The following is a 12,883-nucleotide window of genomic DNA, read 5'->3' as shown; positions in this document are numbered from 1 at the left end:
GATGTGCTTTGACTTAGGAATCATACTGGTAAATTCATGTTTCATCTCGCATTGTTGCAGGATGATGAAAGCCATCTCAGTTCTTATCTCACATTAAAGAAGAATTTCCATGCAGACAGGGACAGTGAGCAAAGCAAAATTTATTGCAAGTGAGAAACCCCTTGTTGCAGCAGTGAGGAGTGTGGTTCCAAGAGAGCATCTCCCAGTTAAGCCTGTGAGGGCTAGCCATTTTATACATATAGTTGCTCTCTCTGGTTCCTTTCTGAAAACCATTCCTAGATTTAGCAAATCAGGGAGGAGTAGACTAACAGCCAATCACAAAGCAGGGATAAAAAGCAATCGGAAGGGTAGAATAGCAACCAGAGGGGGAGGGTAACAATTAGAAGACTAGAATAACCAACCAATCAGGAGCAAGGCTTACAATGCTGTATAGTCTTCTCTTGGCATAAAACTAAGTGTGGTTAAGACAGCTTCCAGGGAGAAGCACGCACTTTGTCCACTCTTCAAGGGCTTTTGTCTCTTTCTCACTCTGATAGGGATATGACCTAATGAGTTACCTAGTGTAACTCCTCATATTATTGCAGTGTTTGCAAGAAGTGCTTTTAGTTAAAAATCTTTCTATTGAAAACTGAATATTTCTATAGCTGTTCTGGGAACAACAGTTTTTGCACACCCACTGAGCAAAAATGTTAGTCTTTAGTTTTTCTAGTCAGAATTATGTGAGCTGAACAGTGGAGATGTCTGTACTGTTGGCTATTGTTTCTGTTGCTATTCATCAGTCCTCTTCAATTAGGGTATGAACAAGCCTAATGTTATCCTTGCAGATTGATGTGGATGGTCTGCCACTGTGGAAATTATCTTTAACATCACCTCATCCCTTCTTAAATAAATTTACCACTCATAAATTGCTGATTTCCTTGAGGCCTTGTCCGCATAAAATTGCCACAAAGCATCCATGGGGTTACAATTTTCCCATCCATGCTGCACCATCAAGATAGTGTTCATTCTTCTTTTCCTGCAGAATTTATATTGCTCTGATAAGGGCTTTTTCAAATTGATGTCTTTACCTTCTTAGTGCCCCAAACTAGATCTTGGGCAAACAGATTGTTACAAATTACTATGAGTTTATTTTGATGCAGATTTTTTAAATCCACACATACTTTTTTTATAGTGAGCATTTAAATGAACTTCCTGAGGAGCAGCCCATATTATAAGTTATTTACAAAATGGAAGGCTATGTTAACTGACTGAGGAGCTGTCCGTATTATAGCATTAAGTGAGAAACGCAAGTTGCAGAGTAATATACATTGCATAGTTCCATTACTGAAGACATAAATAAATAAGCAAACATATAGTTCAAGCTGTTATAGTTCTATTACTGAAGACATAAAATAAATAAGAAAATAGATAATTCAGGGCAGAGCCAAGATGGCGGAAGAGTGAGGGCGTGCACCAACAGTCCGGGAAAAGATAGTTTAACAAAAGTGGAGTTACTGTACCATCAGGAAGAGACTCAGAAAAAAAACTGCAGAGGAAACTCTTCTGGATCTAGTAGATGTGACACAGAAGACCTACAGGGAGAGCAAGGTGTCCCACTGCCCCGCCAAGCCGTACCGCGGGAGCAAAGCCACGAGATCGGAGCCGCGAGATCGGAGCCACAAGAGCGGGGAACCCAGCGAGCCCAGCGACAGAAGCCCAGCCACAGAATTTGAGCCCCAGCGCTGGAAGGAAAGGTAACCTGAGACATTGGATGGGAAGGTTAGAGCGTGGTCTGAGACCCCACGGGGGGAAACTGCACCAGGCTGACTGGAGGAGAGAAAAAAAAGTGAATAAATAAGGGAAACCGACAGGGTCACTAGCCTCTCTCTCCACTCAGCTTACAAAGATGAGCAAGACAAAGAGCAGGCACCATTTTACATATGTAAAACAAACTCCATAACCTAGGCAACACGGTGAGCTGTGTGGAATTTCTTCCCAACTGAGTCTAAAAAAAAGTGAGAGAGAGAGAGAGAGCAAGAGAGCAAGCCAGATAACAATCTGTGTGAGTCACCTTGGGCACACCCTTAACCCTGAAGAACCAAACAGACCTCTTTGGCCACACCTCCAAGATGCCAAACAAACATAAAAACCAAGGTAACAAGAGCAAGGAAGACACTATGATGCCCCCAAATGAAAAAGACACCCCAATTCAAGATTATGAAGATGATGAGATAGAAGAAATGCAAGAAGCGGATCTCAAAAAATTGGTAAGATCATTAAGAAGCTCTCAAAAACAAATTCTTGAATTACAGAAATCCTTAATGGACAAGATAGAAAATCTTTCTCGTGAAAATGAAATATTAAGGAGGAATCAAAATGAAATGAAACAACTAGTAGAACAAGAAACTGTGATAGTGACGAGAAACCATAATGAAATGAAGAATTCAATAGATCAAATGACAAACACATTAGAGAGCCTTAAAAACAGAATGGGTGAAGCAGAAGAGAGAATATCGGACTTAGAAGACAGAGAACAGGAGAGGAAACAGGCAAATCAAAGAAAAGAAGAGGAAATTAGAAATCTAAAAAATATTGTCGGGAATCTACAATATAGTATTAAAAAAAAACCCAACATTCGGGTCCTAGGAGTTCCTGAAGGCATGGAAAGGGAGAAAGAATTAGAAGGCCTTTTTAGTGAGATACTAGCAGAAAATTTCCCAGGTTTGGAGAAGGACAGAGACATCTTAGTACAGGGAGCTCATAGAACCCCTAATAAACATGATCAAAAGAGATCTTCACCACGACACATTGTAATTAAACTCACCACAGTGAAACATAAAGAAAAGATCTTAAAATGTACAAGAGAGAAACATCAGACCACCCTCAGATGATCCCCAATTAGACTCACAGCTGACTTCTCATCAGAAACCCTACAAGGGAGGAGGGAATGGCAAGATATAGCCCAGGTACTAAGAGAGAAAAACTGCCAGCCCAGAATATTATATCCTGCAAAGCTCTCATTTGTGAATGAAGGTGAAATAAAGACCTTTCACAGCTAACAGAAATTGAAAGAATTCATCGCCACTTGTCCAGCCCTGCAAAAGATGCTTAAAGATGTGATACACGTAGAAACACAGAAACACGGTCATCAATATGAAAGAAGGTAAAGGAAGGAAACCTCACAGCAAAAGATCACAGGAAACCCAAAAATGGTAGGGCAAAATTGCTACTTATCGATAGTCACATTAAACGTTAAAGGCCTGAACAATCCAGTTAAAAGACACCGAGTGGCTCATTGGGTTAAGGAACAAAACCCATCTATTCACTGCTTACAAGAAACACATCTTTCTAACAAAGATGCACACAGACTGAAAGTGAAAGGTTGGAAAAAGATATACCATGCCAACAGAAATGAAAAAAGAGCTGGCGTAGCCATCTTAATATCAGATAACATAAATTTTACCACAAAAACTATTAGGAGAGACAAAGAGGGGCACTATATAATGATTAAGGGATACATTCCACAGGAAGATACAACGATTATCAATGTATATGTGCCTAATTACAGGGCACCGGTTTATTTAAAAGACTTGTTAAGGAACTTAAAGGGAGACTTAGACCCCAATAAAATAGTACTGGGGGACTTCAATACTCCACTCTCAGAGATAGACAGATCAACAGGACAGAAGGTCAACAAGGAGACAGTAGATTTAAACGACACTATAGCTCAAATGGACCTAACAGATATCTACAGAACATTTCATCCTACATCTAAAGATTTTACATTCTTCTCAGCAGTACATGGAACCTTCTGTAGGACTGACCACATACTAGCCATAAAGCAAGTCTCAGCAAATTCAAAAGAATTAAAATCATACCATGCAGCTTCGCAGACCATACAGGAATGAAGTTGGAAATTAGCAACTCGGGAATCCCTAGAGCACGTGCAAACACATGGAGATTGAACAACATGCTCCTGAATGAACAATGGGTCATAGAAGAAATCAAAAGAGAAATCAAAAATTTTCTGGAAGTAAATGAGGATAACAGCACATCATTCCAAAACCTATGGGATACAGCAAAATCAGTGTTAAGAGGAAAGTTTATATCAATAGGTGCTTACATCAAGAAATTGGAAAGGCACCAAATAGATGGGCTTTCAAGTCATCTCAAGGATCTAGAAAATCTGCAGCAAACCAAACCCAAAGCTAGTAGGAGAAGAGAAATAATTAAAATCAGAGAAGAAATCAACAGGATTGAATCCTAAAAAACATTACAAAAAATCAGCCAAACGAGGAGCTGGTTTTTTGAAAAAATAAACAAAATTGACACCCTATTGGCCCAACTAACTAAAAAAAGAAGAGAAAAGACCCAAATCAATACAATCAGAGATGAAAAAGGAAACGTAACAACAGACACCACAGAAATAAAAAGAATCATCAGAAATTACTACAAGGACTTATATGGCAGCAAACAGGGAAATCTATCAGAAATGGATAGATTCCTGGACACATACAACCTACCTAAATTAAACCAGGAAGACATAGAAAACCTAAACAGACCCATAACTGACACAGAAATTGAAACAGTAATAAAGGCCCTCCCAACAAAGAAAAGCCCAGGACCAGATGGATTCACTGCTGAATTCTACCAGACATTTAAAGAATAATTAACTCCAATTCTCCTAAAACTATTCAGAACAATCAAAAAAGAGGGAATCCTCCCAAATTCTTTCTATGAAGCCAGCATCACCTTAATTCCTAAGCCAGAAAAAGATGCAGCATTGAAACAGAACTACAGACCAATATCCCTGATGAACATAGATGCAAAAATCCTAAATAAAATTCTGGCCAATAGAATGCAACATCACATTAGAAAAATCATCCACCCAGACCAAGTGGGATTTATCCCTGGTATGCAGGGATGGTTCAATGTTCACAAAACAATCAACGTGATACACCACATCAACAGACTGCAGAAGAAAAACTATATGATTCTCTCAATAGACACAGAGAAAGCATTTGATAAAATACAACACCCTTTCATGATGAAAACCCTAAACAAACTGGGTATAGAAGGAACATTCCTCAATACAATCAAAGCAATTCATGAAAAACCCATGGCCAGTATCCTATTGAATGGGGAAAAGTTGGAAGCATTTCCACTGAGATCTGGTACCAGACAGGGATGCCCACTCTCACCACTGCTCTTCAATATCGTTCTGGGAGTCTTAGCCAGAGCTATTAGGCCAGAAAAAGAAATTAAAGGGATACAAATTTGGAAGGAAGAACTCAAACTATCCCTCTTTGCAGATGATGATTCTTTATTTAGGGGACCCAAAGAACTCTACTAAGAGACTATTGGAACTCATAGAAGAGTTTGGCAAAGTAGCAGGATATAAAATCAATGCACAAAAATCAACAGCCTTTGTATACACAGACAATGCCGTGGCTGAGGAAGAACTTCTAAGTTCAATCCCATTCTCAATAGCTACAAAAACAATCAAATACCTTGGAATAAACTTAACCAAGGACATTAAAGATCTCTACGATGAAAATTACAAAACCTTAAAGGAAGAAATAGAATAGGATACCAAAAAATGGAAAAATCTTCCATGCTCATGGATTGGAAGAATCAACATCATCAAAATGTCCATTCTCCCAAAAGCAATTTACAGATTTAATACAATACCAATCAAAATACCAAAGGCATTCTTCTGAGATCTGGAAAAAATGATCTGAAATTCATATGGAGACACAGGAGACCTCAAATAGATAAAGCAATCTTGTACAACAAAAACAAAGCTGGAGGCATCACAATACCAGATTTCAGGACATACTACAGGGCAGTAGTTATCAAAACAGCATGGCACTGGTACAGAAACAGATGGATAGATGAATGGAACAGAATAGAAACACCAGAAATCAACCCAAACATCTACAGCCAACTCATATTTGATCAAGGATCCAAAACCAATCCCTGGAGTAAAGACAGTCTATTCAACAAATGGTGCTGGGAAAATTGGATTTCCACGTGCAGAATCATGAAGTAAGATCCCTACCTTTCACCTGACACAAAAATTCACTGAACATGGATTAAAGACTTAAATCTATGACCCAAAACCATCAAATTATTAGAGAGCATTGGAGAAACCCTGCAAGATATAGGAATAGGCAAAGACTTCTTGGAAAATAACCCAGGAGCACAGGCAGTCAAAACTAAAATTAACTATTGGGATTGCATCAAATTGAGAAGTTTCTGTACTGCAAAAGAAACAGGAAAGTGAATAGGAAACCGACAGAATGGGAAAAATATTTGAAAACTATATTACAGAGAAAGGGTTGATAACCAGAATCTACAAAGAAATCAAGAAACTCCGCAACATCAAAACAAACAACCCACTTAAGTGATGGGCCAAAGACCTCAACAGACATCTTTCCAAAGAGGAAATCCAAATGGCCAACAGACACATGAAAAAATGTTCAAGATCACTAGCAATCAGAGAAATGCAAATCAAAACCACTATGAGGTTTCACCTCACCTCGGTGAGAATGGCTCACATTCAGAAATCTACCAACAATAGATGCTGGAGAGGATGTGGGGAAAAAAGGGACACTAACCCACTGTTGGTGGGAATGCAAACTGGTTAAGCCACCATGGAAGTCAGTCTGGAGATTCCTCAGAAACCTGAACATAACCCTACCATTCAACCCAGCCATTCCACTCCTTGGAATTTACCCAAAGGAACTTAATTTGGCTAATAAAAAAGCCATCTGCACATTAATGTTTATTTCACCTCAATTCACAATAGCTAAGACCTGGAACCAACCCAAATGCCCATCAACAGTAGACTGTATAAAGAAATTATGGGACATGTACTCTATAGAATACTATACAGCAGTCAAAAACAATGAAACCCGGTCATTTGCAACAAGATGGAGGAATCTGGAAAACATCATGCTGAGTGAATTAAGCCAGTCCCAAAAAGACAAATATCATTTGTTTTCCCTGATCAGTGACAACTAACTGAGCACCAAAGGGGAAACCCGTGGAAGTGAAATGGACACTATGAGAAACAGTGACTTGATCAGCTCTTGTGCTGACTGTTGATGTACAATGTAATACTTTATCAATTTTAGTATATTTTTTGTTCTAGTACTAGTTGTTGAACTCTGTAATTAACACACAATTATTCTTAGGTGTTTAAATTTTAACTGAAAAGTGATCCCGGTTAAATATAAGAATGAGAAAAAGAGAGGGAGGAGATGTACAATTGGGGACATGCTCAATCGGACTGGCCCCAAATGATGGAGTTAGAAAGGTGCCAGGGGATTCCAATACAATCACATCAAGGTGGCATGTACCAATGCCATCTCACTAGTCCAGGTGATCAATTTCAGTTTACAATTGATCACACTGACAGTTCTAAGAGTCAAAGGGATCACACAAACAAGACTAATGTCTGCTAATCCTAACTGATAAAACCAAAAAGGGTGAGAAGGATCCAACATGGGAAGGGGGAGACACAGCAGACTCATAGAATGGCAGATGTCCTAAATAGCACTCTGGCCTCAGAATCAGCCCTTAAGGCATTCGGATCAGGCTGAAGAGCCTATGAGAGTATTTTAAGCATGGAAAGCCAAGACACTCTGGGAAAAAAAAAAGAAGAAGAAGAAGACCTAAATGAGGATCTCAGCGAGTGTGATCCCAGTGGAAAGAATGGGGCCATCAAGGTAGGAGGTACCTTTCTCTGAAGGGAGGAGAGAACTTCCACTTTGACTATGACCCTGTTGGAATAAGATCGAAGTTGGCAAACCCTAAAGGCTTCCATAGCCTCGGCAACTCATGACTAGAGCCTAGGGAGATTACTGATGCCATAAACAAGAGTGTTAAATTGTTAAATCAACATCAAGAGTCACTGTGTACCTACGTCTCATGTGGGATCTGTCCTTAATGGGTTGTCCAATGTGAATTAATGATATAGCTAGTACTGAAACAGTATTTTTACATTTTGTGTTTCTGTGTGGGTGCAAGCTGATGAAATCTTTACTTAGTATATACTGAATCGATCTCCTGTATATAAAGATAATTGAAAATGAAAAAAAAAGCCCTTGGTGTTAAATTGGAAATTACATAGAAAATTAATCAATTTTTTTAAAAAAAAATATCATGCAGGATCTCTGTTATTAATGTGCTGTACACTTATTTAATGCTATAACTAGTACTCCAAAAGTACTTACTCACTTTGAGTAGCTATGTGAGGGCAAACTGTTGAAATCTTCATATATAATAAACTGATTTTCTGTATATAAAGAGAATTGAAAATGAATCTTGATGTGAAAGGAAGGGGAGAGAGAGCGGGAAAGGGGAGGGTTGTGGGTGGGAGGGAAGTTATGGGTGGGGGGGAAGCCATTGTAATCCATAAGTTGCACTTTGGAAATTTATATTTATTAAATAAAAGATAAAAAATAGCATTTCAAACACTGTACATTTCTGAATAAACATGATATAAAATCAAAAAAAAGAAAATAGATAATTCAACACTATTCATGTATGAAACCTATTGGTATCCAGTTTTTGAGCCTGTAGCAGCATAAGAAATGCACTGTGGGTTATTAATAGCAGTCACCTCTAGGGGTTTGTAGTATTGTCATAGTTCCAATAAGCATATGTTACTTTTATATATTTTATTTAATGGAAACCTTAAAAGAAAATTATCATTCTAAAGAACTGAAAATGGCAATGCACGTCCTATAGAGACTGTTGTCAATTTCAATCTTAAAACCCAATCTGTTGGTGTAAAGATTTCTCTTTTCAGTCCAAGTTTCCTTTACTTGCTTGAATTGAACTGCTTTAAATTTAATGTGCTACCTTGAGTTCTTTGTGATTATTAATTCCAATGGATTAAAGCAAGACTCTAAGGGAATTTACATAGGTTCAGGCTTTCAGAGATGATTAGTCTCTGAGTAGAATCCCTGCTCACTCTTAGAAAATATTCTCATCATGAATATAAATTATAGTACTTTGAACTTGTGGGATAAAGGTAATCACCTTCCAAAAATGACATGCAAATAAAGCTGAATCAATGAAAATTCTTTCAGGTCAGGTACCAGGGTCTGTAGTAGGTGCTGGTGAATTAAACCTGAGTCACTGAAGAAAGGCATCAACCTTAGGTATAGAGTATCTGAATTTAAGTGTCCCATGCTTTCAATTTCCAACCTTTCCTACCAATCATTATGAGAAACAGCAGTCTGATCTTTCCAGTATATGATATAAGCATGCTAAATTCCATCCAAGTGGAAATGTCCACTAGATTGTTTCTAATTCAGAGGCTACAGACATAAATTTGTAAGTCATCTTAGAGAGTTAAAAAAGTCACACATGGGGAGATGGCCCACAGAAGACATATTGAGAGGAGTATCTGATTCAGCATTTTGATTAATATCTCAAAGTCCCTGAGTTCAAATCTTTTTTAAAAAGTTTATTTGAAAGACACAGTGGCAGAATGAGAGGGAGATATTTGTCTCACCCACTGGTTCACTCACCAAATGGCTGTAACAGCTGGGACTTGGCCAGGCCAAAACCAGGAGCCAGTATGTGTGTTTATATCAGGGTAGGGCAAAAGTAATTCATTGTGTCACATGAATCATAGTCTGTGTTTGCCAATATTTTAAAACCTATTGTTTCCTACTCAAAAAATCCTTAACATGTATGTGTAGGCTAAATAAGCCCCTTTCACTTTTTTAAGATTTATTTTTGTTTATTTGAAAGAGTACAGAGTGAGAGGAAAAGACATAGAGGAGAAGTCTTCCATATGCTGATTCACACTCCAAATGGCTATAATGACCAGAACTAGGCCCAGCAGAAGTCAGGAGACATGAGTGTCATCTAGATCATTTGCATGGGTGGTGGGGCCCAAGTACTTTGACAACCTTCTGCTTCTATTCCAGGTGCATTAGCAGGGAGCTGGATCAGAAATAGAGCAGACTCAGGGCCAATATTGTGGCATAGTGGGTAAAGTCACCCACTGTTATTGGCAGCACCCCACATGGACATTACCTCTTGTTCTGGCTGCTTCACTTGGATGAAGCTCCTGGCTTTGGTTTTGGCATGGCCCAGCACTGGCCTTTGAAGAAATCTGGAGAGTGAACCAGTGGATGAAAGATCTCTCTCTCTCTCTCCCTCCCTCCCACCCTCCATCTCCCTCTATCTATCTCTTGCTTTTTCTCTCCCTCTCTCTCTCCCTCTCCCTCTCCTTTGCTCTCACTCTGTCTCCCCATTTCTCCCTCTCTGTAACTTTGAGTTTCAAATAAATAAATAATTCCCTTTTTTTTTGAAGAAGGTATATCCACCTGATTATCACTTTTTTTACAGGCAGAGTTAGACAGTGAGACAAAGAGAGACAGAGAGAAAGGTCTTCCTTCCATTGGTTCACCCTGCAAATAGCCACTACGGCCTGTGTGCTGCACTGATCCAAAGCCGGGAGCCAGATGCTTCCTCCTGGTCTCCCATGTGGGTGCAGGACCCAAGCACTTGGGCCACCCTCTACTGCCTTCCCAGGCAAAAGCAGAGAGCTGGACTGGAAGAGGAGCAATCGGGACAGAATCTGGCATCCCATCTGAGACTAGAACCCGGGGTGCCAGCACCACAGGTGGAGGATTAGCCAAGTGAGCCATGGCACCGGCTCAAATAAATGAATAAATCTTAAAAAAAGAAGTTGTGTGTCTGTGTCAGACTTGGCTGCAAGTGGTTTGCTGAGCCTATTAGTACCCTGAGCAAGATTCACGCCACTACCTGTGCCCTGCAAACACATCTCTGTCAGGAACGTAGTGGGCAACACCAGGTCTGAAGACTTATGGTGAAAATTTTGTTGTTATGATCCTAAAGTTCATGTGTATGTTCCACTTGATTTCTACATTCTCCATCCAAGAGGATTTGCTTACATTCAATTTGAGGATGCTCATGATTCCAAAAATGCTTTACATAACTTGGACAGAAAATAGATTTGTGGGCATCAAAAATACAATTTGCACAGGGCAATCAGAAGACACCAAATCAGAAGAAAGCCAAGGGAGGGAGGAATGTGTAGAGTTCTTCATGTCATCATGATTTGACAAATATAGATGTTCTAGAATCTAGTGTTATGAAGGGAGAGCAAGAAGTCAGTCTTTTAATTACATGTCTAAGTCTTATAGCCCTAGAAAGAGCAGACTAATTAGAAGACTTCATGGTAGCAGAAGCCGTTCTAACATTGTTAGATTCAAACACCAAAGATTGTGATATCCCAGCCCAATAAATAATTGGAGACTAAATCACATTCTAGGTCTGCAACTCACAAAAAAATTAGAGGTACCTCTAAAACAGGTTCCAAAACACATTATAAGTCTGGCTCAAGTAATGAAAAGGAATCAGGGAGAAAAGGACTACCTAAATCCAAAGCTCAGTCAAGATCACAGTCTAGGTCTAGGTCAAAATTTAGATCAAGATCTTAGACTAGTCCTAAGTCCAGTGGCCACTGATAACATAAACCATGATAATCTTTAGGCATATATCATTAATTTATCATAGTTTGGTTTACTTAAATTATCAGAAGTACAATGTTGTAATGATGCTTTAGAAATACTTGTTAGCTTTCCATGTATCAGGTTATAATTAAAATGACATGTTATTAAGAAGCCACTCTGAGGAGTCCAATTTACTTAATGTCATGGACAGGTACAAATTTGTGGGGTCTGCAATTTTCTCAAAGATTCTCATTATGCTTGAAGTATTCATTGAAAAGATGTTGATTGGCTTGAATTTGCAACATTGTCTTACTAAAAATGAAATTTCATATCCATATTTGGTAGAACTGGAAACCTAGAGCTGTAGCTTGCTAATAAGATAGATTAATACAAAATGAAGTAGCCACAGTATAACACTGACTGCTCAAACACAGTAGGTTCATGGTGAACTTTTATGTCTTGTTAAGATGTCTAGTCCCATGTTAATATTTTATTTATGGGGCTGGCACTGTGGTGTAATGGGTTAAGCTACTGCCTGTAGTGCTGGCATCCCATTATGAGTGTCAGTTCCAGACCCGGCTGCTCCACTTCCAAGCCAGCTCTCTGCTATGGCCTGGGAAAGCAGTAGAAGATAGCCCAAGTCCTTGGGCCCCTGCACCTGCTTGGGAGACCCAGAAGAAGCTCCTGGCTTCAGATGGGTGCAGCTCCAGCCATAGCAGCCAACTGGGTAGTGAACCATTGGATGGAAGACATCTCTCTCTCTGCCTCTCCTTCTCTCTCTGTGTAACTCTGACTTTCAAATAAATAAATAAATCTTTAAAAAAGTTTATTTATGACACAGTTTAGAATAGTTTTTGTTAACCCCAGTACTTGGGGGAATGCTCCCCAACCCTGGCTGGATTAAACAGCATTTTCAGGGTGATTGAGATTTTAGCTGAAACACAGAGCCTTCACTGCTTTTATTCTGGCTTCTGTACAGATTTGGAATATACAAAAATCTCACCTTAGAAGTTGAGCAGATCATTGATGGCAGAAATAATTTGAAGTGGGAAAGAATGTTCTCACATAATTACTCTGAAGTTTAATGAGCATTGCTGACTAATTATCTTAGTGCCATTAGAAGTAAGTTGTTTCAAAGTAAGTTTTGTTTGTGTGAGTGTGCATTGTGTAAACTAAATTGTGATGTTTATAGCACTTAGAGTGTGTATTTGTATCAAAATGTGCCTACCTATTTATGAGGGAGGCTTGCTTTTCACACTTCAGTTTTATTTAATGTGTGGCAAGCTGAGAGACAACACTCCCATTTTAGGTGAGGTTGTGTTGTGAAGTTTAAAATATTTCAGGAAAAGGATCCGTTCTAAGCAAGAGTCATCTCTCAGCTTTAGTTATCAATGTAGCTG

At 39.0% G+C, this 12,883-nt stretch overlaps 1 pseudogene; it reads left to right on the top strand.

Annotated features, from left to right (window-relative positions):
- Positions 1–36: 36 nt before the first annotated feature.
- LOC133754779 (serine/arginine-rich splicing factor 10-like) lies at positions 37–11,498 on the top strand (annotated as a pseudogene).
- The last annotated feature ends 1,385 nt before the right edge of the window (positions 11,499–12,883 follow it).

This window comes from Lepus europaeus, unplaced genomic scaffold (assembly GCF_033115175.1).
Source record: "Lepus europaeus isolate LE1 unplaced genomic scaffold, mLepTim1.pri SCAFFOLD_29, whole genome shotgun sequence".
NCBI classification, from domain to species: domain Eukaryota; kingdom Metazoa; phylum Chordata; class Mammalia; order Lagomorpha; family Leporidae; genus Lepus; species Lepus europaeus.
The sequence above is the reverse complement of the archived record's forward strand: the minus strand, read 5'-3'. Positions and strand labels throughout refer to the sequence as shown.